Source organism: Patagioenas fasciata, chromosome 1 (assembly GCF_037038585.1).
Source record: "Patagioenas fasciata isolate bPatFas1 chromosome 1, bPatFas1.hap1, whole genome shotgun sequence".
Lineage (NCBI taxonomy): Eukaryota > Metazoa > Chordata > Aves > Columbiformes > Columbidae > Patagioenas > Patagioenas fasciata.
In genome coordinates, this window is record NC_092520.1 from 57,293,853 (window position 1) to 57,316,210 (window position 22,358).

At 44.5% G+C, this 22,358-nt stretch overlaps 1 long non-coding RNA gene across 1 annotated transcript in view; it reads right to left on the reverse strand.

Annotated features, from left to right (window-relative positions):
- The window catches only part of LOC139827630 (uncharacterized), a 44,481-nt gene that overhangs the window by 16,942 nt on the left and 5,181 nt on the right, over positions 1-22,358 (reverse strand). The window lies entirely within an intron of this gene.

Consider the following 22,358-nt stretch of genomic DNA (forward strand, 5'->3'; position numbering starts at 1 on the left):
AGCAGAACTTGTGCATATGGTCTCGAGTCAGATTTACATCACATTAGGGATACGGCTACAGGTCATGTGGGCCGTGTGGTTAACGGGCTTAGTAAAGCTGTTTTGAAGAGGTTAACCCAGCTTGTAGTAAGGGTAAATAAACATAACAACCAGGCATTGTCCTCTATTCAGCATGTACTCTTATATGGAGGGCTAAAGGGTATTGAAGCTGCAGAGGATCAACTTGTGGTTGCCAGAGGACTCCAATGAAGTTTGAAACACCAACAATCAGAGATTTTGTTTCTGTTCCTCATTAAATCATGAGCTTTTGTGCTCAGACTATGAACGACTGTTCTTTAAGAAATTAACAGAATGGGAAGTTTTAAACCATGCACCAACCTTTTCATGACCTACACAGCAGCAACGCTGCTGCACTTAGACAAACACCGCGGGGAAGGCTGTTCTGTTTATTTAAATTTGTAACTAGAAAACAGTTGTTTTTTAGTTTCATTTTTCACCGCCTCCATGGCCATTTTACGTATGGAGTCACAGTGGCTTATTCCTCCCATCTGCTCGCTTAGCATGTTTTCCCTCCGACTCCGAGCAGCGATTTTAAACATTTTGGGTTATTTTTGGTTTAATTAAGGGGAGACGAAGGGATGCGGGGAGAGGAAGGGATGCGGCGCGGGGGGGTGAGTGGAAACTGCCGACAAACCCGCGTGGAAGCAGCGGGGAAAGGCAGCGCGGGGGTGGCGGGTGCGCTTCGCCCCGGCCCCCCCACCCCGGGAGCGGCGGGGACACGGGGGAGCTCGGCCCGGGCAGCGGGACAGGGGGGTGCCCCCCACCCCGGGAACGGCGGAGCTCGGCCCGGGGAGCGTCCCCCCAACCCTCGCAGCGGTGCCGGGCCTGGCCGGGGGAGCGGGCGGGGGAGGGCGGCAGAGCTCCCCCGCGGCTCCTCCACGGAGTTTGGGGATGAGCAGCGCGGCCCGACCTCCCCCCCCCATCTCCACTCGGGTCCCTTCCGAGGGCTCTGCGCTGGGTGATCCCTTACAGCGCAGGGACCTCCGGGCTAATCTGATTAATTAAAGACTACCTGCTTATATTGCGCCTCGCAGCTCCCCCCAGTCCTCCGCACCCCCCCTCCTCGCATTTCAGGGCACCCTCCGTTATTAATTCTTGGCTGACTAAATTATGGGTAACACTATTAAAACATTATCAGAACTAATGAGAAACAATTACTTAGAAGATGAGCTGGGACAAGCCGGAGCTGGGCACATGTGTAGTTATCCCCGTAGATTACGTTAATAAATCATCAGGTGCAAGGCAAGACGGAGGCGAGGCCTGGCGAAGGGAACGGAAAATGAGATTTATGAGATATAGGGGTTTTTTTCCTTCTTTTTTGCATAATTTTTTCATTAATCTCAATAGGACCCGTGTGGCGTAGATTGTTTTATTCCCTTAATACCGCACTGGGGGGGGGGGGGGTGGAACAGGGACAGAAGAGGATTTCAAAAAATAATGTCTTCATTGTTTTACTGAAGTCTTAATGACAACGTGTGACAAGCCCGCGGGAGCTGCGCGGCCGCGGAGGCAGCGCGGGGGGCGGCGGAGGCGCATCCGCACCCCACCCGCCGCCTCCGCTCCCGCCTTCAAACCAAGCAATGATGATAATAATAATGTCTCTTGAGGTGTTTTCCGCAGCTGACTGCTTAAGTAACTTCATTTCGTGACTCGTACGCGGAGAAATCAAATATGCAAATAAAATGTTGGATATATTCAGATTTCTCCTTAAATTTCCCTGACACTCCTCCCCCCAACGGAAAATCCCGCTTCCATTTAACAGTCTTAACGATTTTCGCTTTATAAGAAATAAAATCCGATTTATTTGGCTTTTCGTTTACTTTAGGAAGCTTTCCGTGTTTTCCGGCTTTATTCTTCTCCTCTTTCTTTCTTTTTTTCTTTTTTCTCTTTTTCTTTCTCGCCTGGTGCTAGGCAAGCAATTGATGAAACAAAACAGATTATAAGATTAGCGGCAGGATTTTGTGCATATTAATGATAGGGAAGGGCACCGAATGGGTTTGTAATTGCAGATCTTGCGCTTGGGATTGGGAACTGTAGCCCTGCAACAGCAAAGACCCCCCTGTGAGGTTTTCACATTGGAACTTAGGGGAAAAGTGAAAAAGTAATTACCAGAGCACAACATTGAAATGTTAAAGCACTTATTCTTTCTTTCAGCGTTCTGTTTTAAAGGGGGGAAACGGGCAAAATGGAAAATAAATTACTTTCAAATAAGTAGGTTAGCACCTGAATGCTGGTGCGCATTTTCTCCTCTTTTTTTTTTTTTTTCCTCTTTTTTTTTTTTTTTTTCAAATTCTAGCAATTATTTAGCAGGGCATTTGCTTCTGAACCTGCCATCCAAGCAGCAGAAACGGGGGAAGGGAGGGCAGGGAGACCTCGGCAACACAGGGGCACTCCGCCTGTGAGACTGGAAACAAATACCGCCAGGAAAGCCGTTCAAAGCTGCAGTTTGAAATATAGAGGGATTTTTTGTTGCTTTTTTTTTTTTTTCCTTTCTTTTGGTTTTGTTTTGAAATCGGGGCTTAAAAGGCAAAGATTGTTTTTGTTTCCTCTTCGACTAAAACATCAAACGGTATTTTAGCAAAGGATGCATTTCACAACCACAAATCCCTTCCAGGAACGGCGTGCTCCCTGCAACATCGCAAAGTAACCTGACACTGAATTTTAACTCTTATTAAAGGTCTCTCCTTGTTTCTTGGGCTGGTTCAGTCCTCCTCTGAGCTTACTCTTCCTAAAATCTGAATTTGTGTGTTTAAAACGCAGTGCTCCTTTCCTGGCTTTTCTAATCATTCTCTCCTGTGATTAACAGCAAAAGATGGTTTAGGTTTAATGGTACCTACTCGCGCGTATTGTTTTAATTCTGCTTTCAACGGAAAATAAATGTATCTGGTGGAAATTGGGCTTTGAAAACTTTTTTTTTACGAGCCAATAAAACGGAGTATCTGCTCCTCAGGCAGTAATTTCTGATTTCGAAAGGAGTTGGAAGGGGGGTAGGGTGGGCAAAAACGAAAACAAAAAAATCAAACCCAACTTTGTATTTCGTCCATCCCATCGCTTCAAGCCTGTCTTCTCCCACCTTCACCTCCGTCAGGTTCAGAGCATGGCAAAGCCCCGAGACGGGGCTATTTTGAACTACTACTTCAAAGATTAAAAAGAGGGGGAGAAGGGAATAAACACCCGTGAGGGCTGCATATTCTTTTCTATTTTTGCAACGGGGCTTGAGAGCTGCGCGCCCCACTCCCCGGGGAAGCCGAGAGAGAGAGGAGCCCCGGCGGGACGGGCAGGACTCCGGGTCGTTTTGGGGTGCTGTTATTTGCGCTTAATGGAAGAGGGGGGGTTCCCCGTCGGGTCGAGAGGCGCCCGGCATGGTGGGAGGGGATTCCCGCAGCGCCCCCGGCGAATGAATGGATGGGTGAGTGGATGGATGGACAGACGGAGGAGTGGCCCCTGGCTCCACGGGGACCGGGACAGCCCCACGCAGTCCTGTGCTGCTACCGGGAGCCCGGGACATGGAAGGGAAGGAAAAAGGGAATAGAAGGGAAAAGGGAAGGGATGCCTTAACCACATCCCTTACACCACTAGCAGAACACTTTATTCTGGCCACCCCCATGCCCCCCAGCACCCCTTCAGCCAGGACCCACTGTCACCTGTGGCAAAGCCACCTACAGGGATGTACACACAGATACCAGCCCAGCACCAGTGGTGCCTGCAAAAGCCAGCAAAGAAATTAATGCCCTCCATATCCTTTACCCCTTCCTTCCCCCTCACAGCCCCCACTGGGTCTCCTTGTCCCCTCAGTGCACCCCAGGCCTCCCTTCACCGCCCAGCAGTGGGTGTCCCTCACTGGGAACAGGACCGGGGTGCTTTCCTCTGCATAACCAGGGGTAGAGGGAATAGGATACAGAACAGAAATGTCCTGCGTATGCCCATACAGCAAGTAGGGAGAGATCAGGTATCCTGACTACGTTTGGGGCTATTCCTTCCCCAATAAAGTCTGGAGCTCCCAAATTGGTGATAGCAAAGCCAATACTGTGAGGTGTTGCTGAGACTGATGTCTTTAGAAATGCAAGAGATTCAATCCCTAGAGCTGTGGTAGGTGCCCACTGCCTCCTGGCATCATTTTGAGCTGATCATCCTGGTGAGAATAAGAAGCTCTAAATGCCTACGCTACATTTTTGGGCCTCTGAAATTTAAAGTGTGACTCCTCACAGCTTTGGGTTTTATGCTAATGTTATTGAAGTTGTGATATCAAATACACGCAACAGTTCCTGGCTCACTGTTGGAGTAGTCCCTAATGTATAGCAGTGTTTATGCAGGTCTGGTACACTATAGGATGCCACTGGAAACAATTCATGTCCAGGTCTACATAAAAACACAGCCTAGATGCAGTCAATGATGCATGTGTCACTGCAAATCTGACCATCACTGAGAGCCCTGCCTCCGGTTTTGTCACCAAGAAGCCCATGGTTGGATAATGTGGAATTAAATACTTGCAAGTGAAGGGAAACAGGTTGCAAAGGATGTGCAAGGGCTGTCCAGCTATATCGCTGGTGTTGCTGTGTGAGAGCACAGGTGGGAGAACAAAATCACTTCCACTCTCTTCAAGCACAAATGCTTGGGCCATCAGTAAAGGGTTTGTGTTTTAAAATACTGAAAGCAGGTCCCCCAGGTGTGTGGTACTTGCTCAGAGTACAGGAAAGAGCTGTGGTCTCTGTCCACAAAATGCTTCAGAGGGAGCTCGCCTGGCAGAGACTGCCCATGCCTGCCTGCCCAGCGGCAGTGCCGTCATCCCACCTCAGCACTGGGGTGACTGCTGGAGTACAAGCAAAAGCCTGCCTGCTCATTTGAAAGCGTTCAGGCACTTTCAGCTCCACACCATGATGCTGTACTCAGAGACTGCTTAAAATATAGAGTAGGTAGAGATACCTATTCCTTCCTTTACAATCAAATCTCGGGGGGAGAAAAAAACAACCAAACAAAAAAACATCCCCACACACAAACCAGTCCCTCCTGAAAGAAACAGCCGGTTCTGTATTAATGTCAAAATCTCTATTGGTGCAGTTCGAAGATTTTGCAAGGACTTAAAAAAATCCAGGGGGGAACTGTATTAACTGATTTCACCATACAGATGAACAGGTGTCTAAGTTTTTGTTGACTCTTGAGGATATGTCCAGTTTACAGAAAAGGTCACACAGTCAGTTCAGTATAAATGTAAATATGTCTCTACGTTGTAGCCATATTAGCAATTCTTTAGTGTTTATTCATAGCATTTGTTAAATGATATGATACATGAGGGCGATATGTACAGTGCAAGTTTGCTGTCAAAGCCTAGGGAAAGGAGTATGTCTTTGTGCCTAGGTTTTCCTGAAGCACACACGTTCCCCAAGTATAGGCAGATGGAGAAAATTGGAAGACTGTCCCATTTCACGTGGAGGGGAGATGTAAAGCGCTCTGCTCAGCTCCTGGCCTTGCTCCCCCCTTACTGACATCAGCTCGTGTCAGATTTACCAGAAAACCCTGCTGCTGTAAGACTCCATATGGGGGGGGAAGGATAATAAACTTTTTTTAATTGCTTGCCTGGCTATAAATTAGCATGCACTGGGCTATTTTTTTTTTCTGTGAACAAAAGCACAATTGACGGTGAGGCTTAGGGAAAGCAGGGAGGGAGCTCTGAGCCCCAAGGATCCCCTGCGTATTGAACCTGAGCAGGGGGAGGCCTTGTCTGTGCCCAGAAGTGGAAGGGCACTGAGAAATACAACAATAGGGATTTTTATGTTTCACTGACTGTTTTTGCAGCTGCATCTTCCACCCACTCCTCCTCTCTCTCCCCCCGCCCCCATTGTTTCATGTGAGAACTGAGTATGAAAATAGAAGCTATGGCTTTCCCTCCTGCCACAGCCAACATGCATAAAACTGGGCCAGAGATCATCATAGGTCTGAGGTTAGTTTGTTATAACTCAGTGTTATGGACAAAAGCAGAAATTGTTTTGTGCTTCTACGCCATATTTTGTTACTGTTGTCACAGATGTAAGGACAGGGCTGAAGCCCATTGACTGACTTGTGGGTTCAATTGATTGTCTTTGCATCCCCCAGTGGCGTTTGAGGAGGAGCTGGCAGAACCCACTGAATTCTTCCTTTGCAGCTCCCACTCCGTGCACACCTCACCTTCAACCCTGGAATATCTGATACACCATCTCTTCCCATAGTAAAAGCTTGTGCAAGGTGATTTTTCTCCAGAGCTGTCTGTGCAAGCCTTTATGCTACTGGTCCTCTGGTGCATCCAGTTACTGACCTGAACAAAGAGCCAACTGCAAGTAAGAAGTAAATGGGCAGAGAACCACAGATTGGAGAGGAAATGTTAACAGAGACATGGCCTAAGAGGTGGGGAAATACTGGTGGAGAGTGGCTGAGAAATGGCTGAGGGATGCAGACAGAGATGCATGCCTGTCCTCTCATATGCTGCAGCAGAATCCTCTCTTATTCTTGGTATCCACAGGCAGAAGGATAGCCAGAAATCAGTTTAATTTGCAGCAAAGAAAGTGTGAACATCTTCACTATTTGTGAACCAAAAAATATATCAAATCGAAGACTAGTTGCACAAGGAGATAAGTCACTAAAGGAAAGGGACAAGGTTTCTTTAGAGCAGGCTAGGTTAACATCTGCTGTCAAACCTTCATGAAGGGGGTGGACTAGGTGAACCCTTTCTAGTAAATTTTATGTTATAGTAATTTTTTTTTTTTATGCTAGGAAATGCACAGAAATGCAACCAAAAAAAAGGGAGAAAGTGGAACCTTAGAAAATGAACAAGGAACGAATAGTCCTGCAGCTACACTTAGTCAAGCTGTGCTTGCACCTTAGTCTCCTGCCTAAACATGCACAGCAATGGACAGTTTCCCCCTTTGAAAAATACTTTCCTTCTTTCTTTCCTTCGTTCCTTCTTTTCTTCCTTCGAGGAAGGCATACAACACTGCTATTTAGAGAGATGAAGTCTCTGTATTTTCATGTGGAGTCTTCCTGAGTTCTTCAATGTTCTTCTCATGTCAAGGCACCTTTGCCTCAGACTGTGGTGGGCTGGAAAACCCAGGTTAGGGTCTTGGAACACGCAGGTACCCCACCTCACCCACTACAGTTTCACTTGTGGAGGTGGTCTGTCTCCTGAGGTACTTTACACTTACAAGGAGCCACATGTGAAGGGCCCTCTCCCATGAGCGTGTCCAACCCAGTAAACCCAGGAAATCCCAGCAGATGCTGAAGCTGTGACTGGGCATGATGTGTTTCCTAACAGGTACTGAATTAATTTCGTTTATCAGCAAAGCAGCAATGAATCCAGAGTGCCAACTCTTTCATGTTAAGGCACACTCCTCCTACTGCCATTTGGTTTCTGATAATGTTTGTACCCTTTTATACTTTTTGTTTCTTTTTTTTTTTCCTAGTTTGCATCTTACTTTAAAATAAATTTACCCCAGATGCAATAACATTTCCAAGAAGCAAATAATTCCTTTCTCATTGTATTATAGAATGTATAGAATGGAGCATCTGCAAAAATCATCAGAAGTCTCGCATTTGAACAAATTTCAGGCTAGTGTCCTGTTATCCAAGGCTGTCAGGTATTATTTTTGGTGATTTTTAGATTGGTGTGTTCTCTGCTGTTAGTATTAGAATTGTACAAAGCCTCTTGTTTGAAGAGCTGTGAAATGTTTTAAAAGCACCAATTGAAATTACAAGGCATTGTCCAAATTGAAATTTATTTCCTCCAAAACAGTGTCCTGAACATCCAGGTGGTAATAAATATTTTTCAACCATGTACAAACTGTGAATTGTATTTTAAATTAAATCTCCGCATTAAAATCTGCATTGCTGAACCTCCTGCTGGCAGCTGCTGTTGTCCTGAAAAGTGACATCTTCTCTGGCACTGACGGGATGAGGGTTCTCACATGGACATTACTGAATGATTTCCTACCACTCTTTGGATATTGGAACTTTATAGCAACATATATCTAAAAAATACAAAGGATGCGAGGTGTGTGAGGAATACAGGAAGGGGCTGCCTCAGGTTTTGTGCGGATAGGTGTTTTTGTCCTGACACATGAGGGTGGAAACTGTTTTACAAACCTTTATTAAAGCAGCATATTGCTGATGTCACAAATTATGTCATTTTTCAGCAAGCTGTTAGGTAGCAGCAGGATACTTAGAGGTCCCAATCTGAGTTCACAGCTTGAAGCCTCATCATCCATTGAAGTCAAGGAAATACTTCAGTCCCCTGGCCCTCTGTTTACAAATAATATATCAAGAATCAGGATGCCTACAAATGAACTTTCAGGCACTGAGCTAAAGGAGAAAGGTTTGTGTATATATATTCTATATGTATATATACCTACATTCTATATATACATGTACATGTGCATGCATGCATTTGTGTGTAGTACAACTGAAGTCTGCAGTTTGCCATCAGGTTTTCTGTAAAGAAGCATTTATCATTCTTTCTTGCTATATAGAACTGATCCTTCATAACCTATGCAGCCATTTCACACACCGAACTCCTACCACAGTTAGAGATATCCGCACAGGAAAGGGTGCAAGTACTCCCATTCATTCCTCCTTTTTAAAATAGTGGAGCTCTTTTAATATCTCATGCTTATATAATATAAAAGAGCTCTGATTTTAAAAGATATGCATAAGAAGATATTTATCTACAATGGAGTCAAGAGGATTGTGAGAAATAAAATAACAGGGTTATCTAAAAACATGTACCAATTAGTGCAGTAAAACAGCTAACTAGAGGTTCTCCTCATCTCCTGGATGAACCATAGTTACACGTATATATATATATATATATATATATTTCCCCCCAACCAGAGTGGAATACACCATCGTGTTCTCCTGACAATGCATGTATGTCTGGGATACAACAGCCTATGTTAGAAGACATAAAATACATAGTATGTGACCTGAAGTTGTGAAACAACCCAAGAGAAGGAATTAAATTCAAAGCTAATGGTGCCAGACTCATCAGTGGATGTTTTTACCTCCCCGCATATTAGAGGGAGCCAAAGACGTAGTGTCAAGGCACAGCTTTGAATTTCCCGACTTTTGCGAGTCTATTAACATCACTTCTCTAACAGAATGAGGGTACTGGCAGAGAGATGGATTAGATGGTCAAACAACACATTTTTATCCCCATGGTCTCTCCTGAAAATTATTCCAGTATTTTGCTACTTATTTACTGACACCGTTGGCTGTAACTTTCTCTACTGGAAATGGTATTACAGGGTAGTGGATTAGCTTCTCCTCTATAGTGCATCCCTGATTTAATTACCGCTGAAGCTATCCCCCACTATCTGCACAATAAATGCTGTTGCTTACAGAAACATGATTACAGGATTAGAGTTATTGGGCCCTCGCCCAGACGAACACGGTGACACAGCATAGCACTGGCACCTCTGAAAGCTACACTGACCTCAGGCATCTCTACATCAAAGGCCACGGCCACAATCTGAGCTTCATTAGCTTTCAAGGCTGAAGTTACAGGAGCACCACTTCCTCAGCCACTAATGGGAAACACTCTCCTCCATTTGCTGTTGAGGTGTTAAAAGTTCCTCTTAACATCGGTTACCGAGCTACAGCTTCACTGGTATCCCAGTAAAATAAAAATGACTTGTGGAGTGGGAGCTGAGTTCAAACTGGAAGGCTGGGTTGGACATCCCATACTCATGCAAAGGGCGTTCCCCAGTTCAGGGATGCTTCGGGGGTGAGGACTGCAGGGTGGGGCACACCCCAAACCCCAGGCTGGGAGCTATAAGGAAATTCTCGCGGCTCCTGAAGGGTTTCATATGGCTGTAACCAACTGTTTGAGGTAGCTGAAGGACGCTCTGGTTTTCATTTGTAGGATGTGATGCAGATGGTTATGCAGACAGGGAGAGCTCGGCAGCTAGCTGCAGCTCGGAGCACATGCATTGTCAGGTCTGCACTCATGGTGAGAGAGCCGTGAATTGTGGTAAAAACTCCCCTACCTCACCTGGTTGATCTGCACCTACAAGGAGGAGACTTAAGAGGTAACATTTAATCCCACAGAGGCAAAAGAGAGTCAGAGAACTACGAGGTGCCAAAGCACGAGGTAGGATCAAGTTGAATTTTGGCTTCTAGGATACACTACCTATGTGGAAATCTCTCTCAAACTCAGTGCACCTCAGTTCCTCTTTATACAGCTGGAACATTAGAATTTCCTCTGTCTTGTCTATTTGGACGATGCACTCTGCAACACAGCTCACCTCTTACTGTGTTTGCACAGTCCATCAAAGTCCTTAGGGGCTTACAGTCATGACCCTTATTGAATAGTAATATACAAAGGATGAGGCTACATTCTCAACTTCCACAAAAAAAAAAAAAAAACAAACCCAAGTTAAGTAGCTAGGTGGTGTGGAAGAAGGCCCAAGGTTTCATGGCTCTCTATCCAGAAAGGAGAGAAGAAATACTTGTTTCATGACAATACTTGAGAACGGTAGGACATAGTCCACCACAGTAAGCATAGAGAACCAGGAACTGGCTTTACATGGGAACAAAATAACTGAAATACATCACTTGTATTAAAAGACTTCAATATGACTGAAAAAAAAAAAGGGAAACAGAGAAGAGGTAGAGGGTTTGCACTGGAAGGCTTGCTTTTCTTTCTTTAGTCCAACTGGCCTGCTCTGGTGCTTTGCCTATGGGATTGTTGTTTCTGTTTTATAAGCTGGTGCTGAATAAAGTGGCTTTGCCCATGAGTCTGCAGGCTGGGCCAGCTGGATAAGGTGGGCTGGTCAGGTGCTGCCAGGGATAAAGCTAAGGAACTATAAGGCTGGCCTCTGGAGCTAAGCTGCTCCTTCTCTTCAGGAGGTAGGAGACTTGCCCAGGTCTGAGGAGCTCCTTTAGGCTGGAAGATTTAGTGGGCTCAGATATTAGCAGGATCACATGTCAGCTCCAGAGTTTTCTGCAGCTTGCATGTTTGATAAAGCTCAGAAGCTTGCTGCAGCTGGCAAGTTTAACTTAATCTCTTGGGTTTGTTCTGCCCTAAGCAGCCTGTTCATGTTGTCAGAGCTGATTTCAGTTTCCCGAGCTTTAGGCTGGGTTAGGAACTAAGACAAGATTAGAAACCAGAGTAAGAAGAATTCAGCTGATTTTCAGCTAAGCACCTTTACACCACAAACAGAGATTTACAAAAAAGGCATTTATTTCCTAGAAGTTGTCACTGGATTTCCTTTTAAATTAAATTACCATCATTCAAAGAAATAGGAAATTCCTCCGTGTGTGTACATTTTTCCTGAATTACTGATTCTTTCCAGGCTTCGCTTTTGCCACATGCCCAGGGCAGTGACCCCCAGCTCAGGCACTGCAACAGCTCTGACCAGTGATGGTTTAAGTATCGCAGCAGCCACCACTGCTACAGCAGAAATCCAAGCCTTTCACTTTGCAAACTTGGGAAGTATGTGGTGTTAATTAGAAGCACTCACTGCTCTTACTCAATAAGATCAGGGGTGGTGTGTAGGCACAGAATGATCCAGGGAGGGTAAGGAGGGCTCTTCTTCCTGTCAGCAGCTGCAGCGTTTACTAGCATTTCATATGACAAAGATGCAGCTCTATGATAATTTTCTTAACTTTCATCTTAATTTTCATTATTTCCTCACCTGTCTTCCACTTTGTGCCTGGGCAGCGTGTGAAGAGTAATAGGGTAAGTGGACACAAGAAAGGATGACAGTCGTGTTGTGATCCATAAAAAGGCATTGTTCTTTAGGGGTGATGCACACCAGTTTTTAGTGTAACTCTCATGTTGCCACTAGTGATTATTGCCTTACCGATTTCAAGGTGCTCAGGGCTTTGTAGAAGGGTCTAATCCAAAACCCCGAGAGATTTACAGGAATTCCAGGCTGAGGGAAGCTCAGTAAACACAAGGATTAAAAGATCCAGAAATGCAGATTTCTAAGATTGTTTCTAAATAAGAAAATAAAATGGGGGGGGGAGGGGGGTGGGGAACAAAACGCTTCTCTCTTCCTCTGGCTTGCCAGCATGCTTTGATGAAAAACAGGGAGGTGATCTTGGGAACACTCGTTCCAGCCTCCTGTTCATAAGTAGCAGGAAGGCCTGTCAAACCTGTCAAACTCCTTGAGCTCCTGGGGTTTACAGACTTCTCTCAGTTACCCCAAGCAAAACCACAATCCCATAAAGAAGCCTTTTCAGTAAAACCTTCTGCCATTTGCCTGAAGCCAACAAATCACTCATTAAAAAAAAAAAAAAAAAATCTATTTATCGTTTGGAAACGTCCCTTCCCCCTGTGCTCGCTCTCTCCTGGTGAAGCCCCGAGCGATGGCCTTGCAGAAGCAGTTTTCTGCAGGAACCTGCCACCTCAGGGTACATGAGAGCCCAAAATCTGCAGTTCGTACAGGGACCAACATCTGACTGGTCTAAGAAGAGTGTGGCTTGGGTAAGGACTGCAGAAAAGACCACCTGGCTTCAGTCAGAGCTCAAGGTCACTGTAGGATGGCTTGCGTTTATTGCCATCCTTTGCCTTTTGGTGGACTTTTCTGAGCTAATTCACCCCATCTAGCTGCCAAGGTGCACACCCCACACTATTTGCTAAGAGGTTTAGAAGAGACATCCAGGATGTCTGGTCTTTGCCCTTCCTTTCATTCCCTTCCTTGCTGCATCCTTTCCCTGCAAACTGCTGTGAAAACCAAAGCTCCCAGTTCTCTGCCACCAGTCCCAGCCTTTGTCCTCAGGCTGCACCCACTGGTGCCAGTTTCCAGACTGATCCCCATCCCTGTCCCCACCAGCTGATGGAAAGTTGCAGCATCACTGATCCAAGGCTCCAGTTGGCCACAGCATGAACCTCTACAATTCTTGGGACCAGCACTAGGTTATGGTGTCTCATACAGTGACAGAAAAAAATGTAGCCCCAAAGGAAGAGGGCAGATGTAAAGCAGTCACTTTAGGAGGCATCATTTGATTTATTGGAATACAGTTGCAGGGGTGCATTCTCCCCTGGGTGATATGCCTGACCATGGGTTTGTCAGCTATTTTTCCACATCATTTTGGGCTTGTACCAACTGGCATATGTCTTTGGCAATTATCTGACTGGATGTATGTTAAATCATATTGTTTGATTTATAGGTGGCAGATCAGAGGACAAGACAGCATTGCTGAGAGTAACAGGATCCTACTCAAAGACCATCATGGCAGAACCATAGCAACACCATAATAAATAAAACAGTGATTACTCAATGGGAGCAAAAAGTGGCAACTTCAAGCTGCAATTTATTCACGATATGGGAGACGTGCTCTGGCAAGAGTAAAGCAGTCATCAATACATGCATCATAAGGGCAGAAGTGTAGCAGAAGCAAAAGTCTGTTGACAACTCAGTAAACAATGATATAATGAAGACTGAAGCAAAACTCAGAACACATCCTGAAATACAGGTTTTGGATGCTGGCACTTAGTCTATGCTATGAGCTGAAATCTTGTTTCATTTTACATCTATTTTAACTTAGCATGCAAAAATCCACCTATGACCACCACATTCAATGCTTGAAAAACCAAAATCAGATTTAAGGCCTAGTTTTCCAAGATGTATTCATGCATAGCAAAGACTATTTTTTTCTACATCCTTAGAAATAGCTAAAGACTATCCAGTAGAGGCTGCAGTGGTCATACTATGTGAGAAAGAAGAAAGAAAGAAAGAAAGAAAAGAAGAAAGAAAAGAAGAAAGAAAGAAAGAAAGAAAGAAAGAAAGAAAGAAAGAAAGAAAGAAAGAAAGAAAGAAAGAAAGAAAGAAAGAAAGAAAGAAAGAAAGAAAGAAAGAAAAGAAAGAAAGAAAGAAAGAAAGAAAGAAAGAAAGAAAGAAAGAAAGAAAGAAAGAAAGAAAGAAAGAAAGAAAGAAAGAAAGAAAGAAAGAAAGAAAGAAAGAAAGAAAGAAAGAAAGAAAGAAAGAAAGAAAGAAAGAAAGAAAGAAAGAAAGAAAGAAAGAAAGAAAGAAGGAAAGAAAGAAAGAAAGAGTACACAGACAATATTAGACTTGTTCTTCTCCAGAGTGCAAAATAGGAAAACAAAGCAAAAGGGAGAGAAGAATAATCTGAGACACTTCCTTAGGACCTAGAGCTTAGGACCTAGAGCTACTGACTCCACAAGAAGCCAAGCAGAATGACAGAAAACATTCATTAATCTCTATTTTGCTAGCCAAGTTCCCATGAATTGAAAACACAATACACATTTCAATATAAGATTCAGCCACAACCATCAGTTTTGTCTGGAAGTGGTGTATATCCCTGTATGTTAAAAAACAGATACAACTACTAGACTTGCTGATTTTATATATGTACATATGTGAAAGAATATGAATGTAGCAAGAATGACTGACAGGAATAGTTAAGAAGCACTATAAAAATTGTCACCCATCTTGAATCTCTTTCTCTTAATGTTTCACGCTTTTCTAATTTAAGAACATCCTTTGTAGCTCAGGATGAATAATGGCCATCAAGCCAGAAATCCTGTTTCCAAGGGTGCGTGTGCTGGATGCCTAAAGAAAAGGATAAGGGCATATGCTGACACTTCCAATGCGCTTCTACAGCCCACTCACCTTCTCTGTCTGCCAAGGACACCAAGGTATCCCAGCTCATTGCACTGTCTCAGACCATGCACCGACAGTCATCTGTATTTTGCAAGGACTAGGGTCCTTCCAAGAAGTGCGCAAGACTAACAATTAGGACAAACTATCAATTTATCTGTGACCTGAGCAAATAAGATGAGTAGTCACCAAGACACATTTGCGTGGAAGTCTGTGCTTTGGATGTTGTCACATTTTTTAGTATATCCAGGCTTGAAAAGCAACAGGGGAAAGTTGGAAAAGCTTTTATAGTTAAGATAAAAATGAGAAATGTCCTCAAAATTGTATTTATGAGAAAAAAAAAAATAGCCAGTACTTTGCCTCAGGTTCATGCACGATGTACTAAAACTGAGGAGGGACATAAAAGTGGATTAGGGGGAAGCAGAACAAATCTCAGGACTGTTCACTTCGTCTAGGAAAGAGTTGACAGCATACACAAACCTGATGCATGCTTGAGGCAGCCGTGTTGGCTCCTGCTCCACTGGAAAGAGAAACGTTTGCCACATGGAAGCAGAAAACATTGGCAGGAAAATAACTTTAATTTTCAAACTTGAAAAGGAGTATTGAAAGCAGGAAAAAACAAAAGGGGAGGAGGGGAATAACATTCACCTGGACTCTCTGATTTCGCCTTCAGGCTCTGACCCTATGATAAGTATGTTTGAAAGTAATTGATTGGTGAAAGAGAGCTTAAAGGTAATTTCTGAATGCAAGATAGGGAAAAAGTGTGTGCACCTGTCACCTGTGGGCCAGAATGAGGATGAGCCAAGATTCCCTGGAGAAAGGCGGTGCGGCTCTCCCATACCAGTTACCAGCACAGAGACCTGGCTGGCGTTGTAGATGTATGCAGCATGCATATGTTATTACACACTTATATCCTGAGAAAAGGCAGTGAAAGATGCCCCAGCTGTAGCATGCATTCTACAAATGCTTGTCCTTCTACATTTCTCCTGGTCTGGGCTTTGTGTCAGCTTAGGACCCAGGAGAAAGACAAAAAGACGTATTTATATGTAGCCAGTGCCGTGAGTCACAAAACCTTATGAGACATTTTGTCTCATCTACAGCCTTTCACGCCTGTTGTCATTTGCCTCCAGAGCCTAATGGAAACCTGCCTTGGATGGTATGTTCGTCGTTGTTGTTTCAATTTCCTTGCCTTTTATTTATTTCCCTTGCCTCTCAAGAGCCATTCGGAGGTCCCATTACTTCCTGCTGACCAGGGAAGGCTATGAGAACAAGTAGTTATAGCGGATTAAAATATACACACTATCACAAGAAAAACAGAGGGAAGGGGGCGGGGGACTTGCTTAGCAAAGGGTGATGGAAGTCGTGGGACAGAGAGCTGCCAGAAATACTGAAGTGGGTTTTTATGTCAAGACTTGTTTCAGACTTCATCTCTGCAAGGAACAGACCTTCTGAATTCTTCCCAAGGCAGTACTGCAACTTGAACCTGCATATATTGAATCAGTTCAATGTTTCCTTTAGATGTGAAATAAAAGTTTGTTTGACAAAAATGCAAATGATCTTTCGTGGCAGCGTGGATTCCTCCTGCCTGTGCTGATGGAAGAACCAGTGGGTGTTACAGCAGAAAGAGGAGAGCTTGCACACAGTATGATTCCCCTCTGCAGCAAAGGTGCTACGTTGGCCATTATATCCAAGGAAGACAAGATTTTTGCTAAAACAATGGACATCATTAGCCCCCCCATCTCTAGGGCAAATTAACCCTGTGGTCCATGCTTGACCTAGGCTACAGCAGATTGTATCTGCTGTATTTGGAAATTTTCCTTTCTAGCATCTGTTAAAAAATTACTAGCAGGTGCTGAAAATTGTGGCCTCCAACCCAGAGACCTGGAGCCAAAATACCAGAGGGGAAAAAGTCACTTCTTGACAACCACCTGACTCCAGGGTTGGATGAGCCAGAGAGACAATCTGCTGCTATGGGAGATGCCAGATCAGAGGAGAGAAGTGGTAGCACCTCATGCAATTAGTCTAACTTCTTTTTTTTTTTTTGAAGCTACAAGTGGCAAGGGCCAATTCCTTGCCTCTGTGAAGCTGCAAGCCTGGTGATCCCCTCTAGTGCTATAAAAGAGTTAGGTCAGCTTGCAGATGACCAAAAAGCTTAGGCTACCTCTGTAGCACCCAGAATAACAAACTGAAGTAATTTAACGTTTGCTATGTAAATGACACACTGCTATGTATATATATCCCAGTGAACACAGGAGAATAAATTCTTGCATGCCATGTAATTACACACACACTCATGTAAAAATGAGCTGATATAAAATACATATGCATCTAGCTGTGCCTATGCCTGTTCCAGTCTCCACTACAGGATTATTGCATTGCCAATGTGTTGACATAAAAATGCAGTTTTATGGATTACATTTAAATAGAAATGTGTGAAAAGGGATTTTGTTTTGGCTACAGCCCAGTCTCTTAATATAATTATAATTACTATTTTTACTACTACTGCTACTACTACTACCACAGCGAATTGGGAGCCCCCTTGGTTCTACCTGTGGTACAAATAGCAAGAACAAACCTGACCTAAAAAACAGGGGAGTTGAAATAGGGATAGAGGCAACATGACTTCTCCAAGCTGGAGTAACAAGACAAGAAGTGGATGTAGGATTTACAGCTCTTAAATTCTAGTCCTCGGTGTGGCCTGGGCGTTCTCTGCCGTGATTTCATACATGGCTTTCTCAGGGAAGATAAATGGGGGGGAGGGACGGGAAATACTTTACTGATGTAATGAGGAGAGTGTGTTTTGTTAATATTAGGATGGCTCTGTTTTGCCTTTTACAGCAGAGATAAAGAAACCATCTATGCAGGTTGTCCTGGGCAGCCAGGGCTAGTGGCCGGTGGCCATGGCCATGGTGGCTGCTGCTGGACAGTTTCCCAATGACACGGCCACCATCATGGTGGCAGCTATGCAGCAGAGGTAGCAGCTTGCTCGAGTTGCAGATGTGATGTCATAATGTGTGGAGGTGAGAGCTGAGCCAGCATCCCTTTTCCCCTTTCTTTTTTCACCTGCCTGCCTTTATTATGGGCGTAGCACAAGTCATCGTGCGGTCTTCCAGCCTGAAAATCAGAAATACATCTCTTCTATTCACTCCTTGACAGTTCATCAATGTAGAAGAGTTTTCTAAAAATCTCTGCCAGGATAAAGAAATGCACTTTCAAGTGCTGTTTTAGGTGTTTCCGAGATCTCTTGTCATTTCAAGCCAGGGTCTGCCAGGTGCTCTATGAAAAAGCCTCTTAAAGTGCCACTTTCTTTCTGATGCTGATCTTAAACGGGACAGGTGCACAGCCCATGCAGCCGGGAAGCATCCCACCATGACCATTGCTCTTTACGAGCCATGCTTGCTCAGAGGTAGCTATTTTCTGCCAGCTATGGGGCTCAAAAAAATAAAAAAAAATAAAATGAAACTGTCCCACATCTCAGAAAGAAATATTTTGAGGGGAAGGGGCAGAAAATGCAGTGTGAGCCTACCCAGCAAACAGCAGTGGGCTCAGGAGGACTGGGAAAGCCGTTTGCCAGGAGGCCAAATGGTTTGCCTGTATCTCTGGGCAAAAGAGATGTTATTTGGTGCTTGAAATCATTTAAAGAAAACAAAGGATGACTGCTACATGCCTGCCCACGATAGTTGGAGCACTATGCTGTTGTGGGATATTTCTGCCAACCAAACGGCAGCAAAATACCAGCGCGTAGAGCAGGGCAAGCTGGTTGCACACAGGGGTGCCTGCGGGACCAGCCTCCGACAGCTCGGCACGCACTCACTAACGCATCGAACCCCGAGGAAGGGAGGATGCCATTCTCATTACCTCTATTTTACAGGTGTTGAAAGGGAGGTCAGGGAGATTTGCCAGCCAAGGGGGGTCTGTCAGGGCCGAGACGAGTGGTTATGGGTCCCAGCTCTCAGCTTCATGTGTAGACTGTGCCTCTTGGGGCAGATGTGAGGGAAGATTTTTATTTCTCTGACACAGGAGAGAAAAAAAACACCTTCCAGCTTCCACTAAGGGAACTATGCCATGTTGATTTGTCTTAAGGGCGCTGTTAGGATTAGCCAAGTTAGGAATCCATACTGTCAATTAAAATTTAATATTGTCCCAGAGACACAGAAGAAAATAGGCTTTTGCAAGGAAGAATAACCAAGTTTGCACAACAGTGATCAGACACATGAAGCATCATTTTGAAAGAAGTTCTTTAAATGATCCTGCTCTGCTTTTGGTGGGTGTTCATGTAGGTATACACATCAAGTTATTTGCATGTATACAAACAAACATCCCCCACACTTCGGTCTACGCTATCCCAAATACTGCTCTAGTTTCAGACTTTCTCTTTCCAGCCATCCAGCATCAATCCTGTACTGAGCACCTTTGACTTCAGGAGGATCATGAATATTTTCTACCTCTTCACCATCTCTCAAAGGCAGCCGCAAACACAAAAATTAAACCTCAGGGAAGGTGGGGGGAGAAAATCTCTGCATGCACAAGCAGAGCCCCACCTGCCAGTTATCTGCTCTCCTTTGTGTTTTGAAGAGGCATCTCACCTCTTAGAAGGGAAACAAGTTTGTCGCGGAGGGAGATGTGGTTAGTAATTCTGTCTGTGCTTCCCTCTCCTTCTCTGAGCTCAGGATGCCGTGGGCCCAGCGCTCCCTCCTGTGCTGCACAAAGAGAGCGCCAGTTCTGAACCAGACCAATTCTGTGGCATCCCTGGGGTACCCATGTACCCACATTTCCAAAACCAGCCTTTTAAAATGTAGCGCTGGTGGCTGAAGAGATGGTTAGCCAGCAGTGGCTGGGCTGTGACAGAAATGTGAGTTTATAACCTGGCAACAGAGGTTTGGCTCAGAAATGTAATATATCTCATTAAAATCTCTGTGCTCAAAGGCAGACTCGAGGTTTAAACAATCTTTGATTGCAAGATAACGTCCTGAGTGTATTTCAGTTTTACTGAAGTTTAATATACGATCTGTTTCTGGCCCTTCTCAGCTATAGGAGATATTCTCCCATCACCCTGCTTGTTGCTTTAATGCCACCTCTGTTACTAACACCTGCTGGAGGGGCAGGAGCCTCTCTTGGCAAACTAAACCTGCACAGTCTGAGCAGTCAAAATCTTAATATGTATAGAGCACATGAAGTAATCATTAATGCATAGCACGTCCCCTCTGGTCATTTAAATAAATTATTGACACCACCACCACCAAAAAATGAACCAGGTGCCATTCCAATGGTTGAGACCCTATAGGTAAGTGTAAATTATCAGACTGCTTCAAAATTTTGAAACCCTCCAAAATCAAAATAATAATCATGCAGTGTTGGTTGTAAATACATGTGCGTGCACATAAATGTCTGTGTATGTACATGTGCATGTATGCACACCTCAGTGTTTGCACACCATAATGTTGTGACCTTAATAATTTGTTTTAAATGGCGGGTAAAGGATCCCTATAGCATCTACATATGTATATCCAAGTTTCACACTTGCTGTGCCAATTCTTATTGCCACATAGTCTACAAATTGCTTCTGGAAAAGTGTAATCCTGGTTTTACCTCTGTGTTTTAAAAATCATTTCCCCATGTATTATCTCTTCACAGCTTTATACATTTATGCTTTTACTCTCCAAATGCCTTGACTAGAATGCTATATCCCTGACCAGAAATATATTCCCCCCTGCTATTTTTCTGCAGGAGTCTAGTTCATTCAGAAACAAGGAAAAAAATACGAATGATTGTTTTTAAATTCCCTGACGCGCAGAGCTCAGACAAGCCACAGATGCAAATGTGAAAAGCAAATCTACTGCTGGCTTTAGGAAATGGCTGGGTTCACTGCACTTGTAAGCAAGCACCTTTATTTAGGCATGATTGTAAGCTACCATTTTGATATAATCCCTGGTTTTCTGGACCAGGTACGCTGTAGCTGGCATGACAAATCTACTGTACCTCACTGTAATACCCAGCCATCAATCAATCACCCTCTGCCAGCACTGATCTCGCTCCCAGAGCCAGCAGCCGTGGACAAGGCTCCACATCCACATCACTGTTCCTTTTGTCATCGGGGAGCACCAGGGCCTCATGACAGCCCAGCAAATTATATCACTGCCCTCTGCGAGTTGAGAACTTGGTATTGGCATGGAGGATCCTGAGCTGGAAGGTGTCACACCACGTCAAATTATGGGCACTGCTTCAAGCAGTGCATGAGTGGACATTGGGTCTTTTTCTCGGAAGGTGAAGGTGGCTCTCTTTGAAGAAGCAGACAGAAGGTGGTATGCAAAAATACACATCCCTCTCCCCGAGATGGTCACAGGGGCTGCCTGGAGACCAGCACAGGTTCTCTGCACATTTGTGGCCTTTCAGCATTACCCCCACATCTGGACTGGCTCTGTCCCTGCCCAGCCAGAGGATGGGACAGTTGTTCCTCCCCACCTCTGTCCCTGCCGGTTTGTCAGACCCACAAGTCGTCTAGAGAGAGGGGAAGTTGCAAGTGATGCTTCTGGCAGGACAGCAGGTAAGATAGGCTTGACCTAGGCAGGAAAGCATGATTTGGCCCCATCTTTTCTGAAGCTCAGAAAAAAAAAAAAAAAGAAAAAATCCTCCACACACACCCTTCTAATTTAATTTAAATCCAATAAATGGGCATTGTAAAATACTTAGTTCCTCAATAAATGGGCAGCTCAGAAAAGAAGGGAGCAATGCCTTGACTCCTAGGAAACTCAGGACTCCGCTTCTTAAGTGGCAAAGTAATAAAAAGACAGCAAACACTACAAAACAAGCCATTCATATAAATCCATATCTGTTGTTAAGGGGGACCTTGCTGTCACTCTGCACCCTGGGGTCTGTGTGGTGACAAGGAGTTGGTTGTGTCCTTGGAGAGCTCAAGGGAGAAGGCAGTTGAATGTCAACAGTGTCGCCTTCCTTTTAAGGTTGCTTTTTCCTTCCCCTCATATCCTGGAAAAGTCCCTGTGGACTTTTTTTTTTTTTACTTTCCTAATGAGCATGATCTGAGGGTATTTGGATGAGATCAGTGTCCATGTGAAGGGGAGGTTTGGGAGCCAGGTGTGTGTATGTGCATGTGTTATCTGTCTGAAACAGGTTTTTAGTTGCAGTTGCAGAAATGGTCTTTCCTTAGGGAGGGCAAAAGGCAGAACTGGAGCAGCCAAGAGGCGGATAAACTCGTACTTTACAGTGACTTAAAAAACAACTAATGTGGCTCCATTTAAATGGCTATAAAATGCTACTAAATGCTTCATTTGCCAGCTCATGAACATCTTGGAGAACTGGGGCTGTTCACCTCCCTGCTTCACTACCCCACTGGAAGAGCTCTGTGCCCCTATTTTGTGTATATTTGGGCTTAAGATCTTCCCATTCCCCTTGCTTTCTGCTGAAGAGCAGCCTGGTGCGGGATTGCATCCACCCAGCCCAAAGCTTCACCTCTGCGCACTCTCTGGCAGGCTGTCACCCCTGGGAAGGTCCCGGGTACCCCACAAGTACATTTCAGCAATCGGGATAGGTTAAGGTCACTCCTGGGTTATATTTCTCTGACCTCTGCATGATGCATCAAATGGCAAATGCATCTGGCATATAAACATTGCCAACTAGAGAACAGAAATGTTAAGTCCTGCTGAAGTAAATGGGGAAAGAGAGGAAGATCTTAGTCAAATCTGAGGCAGATTG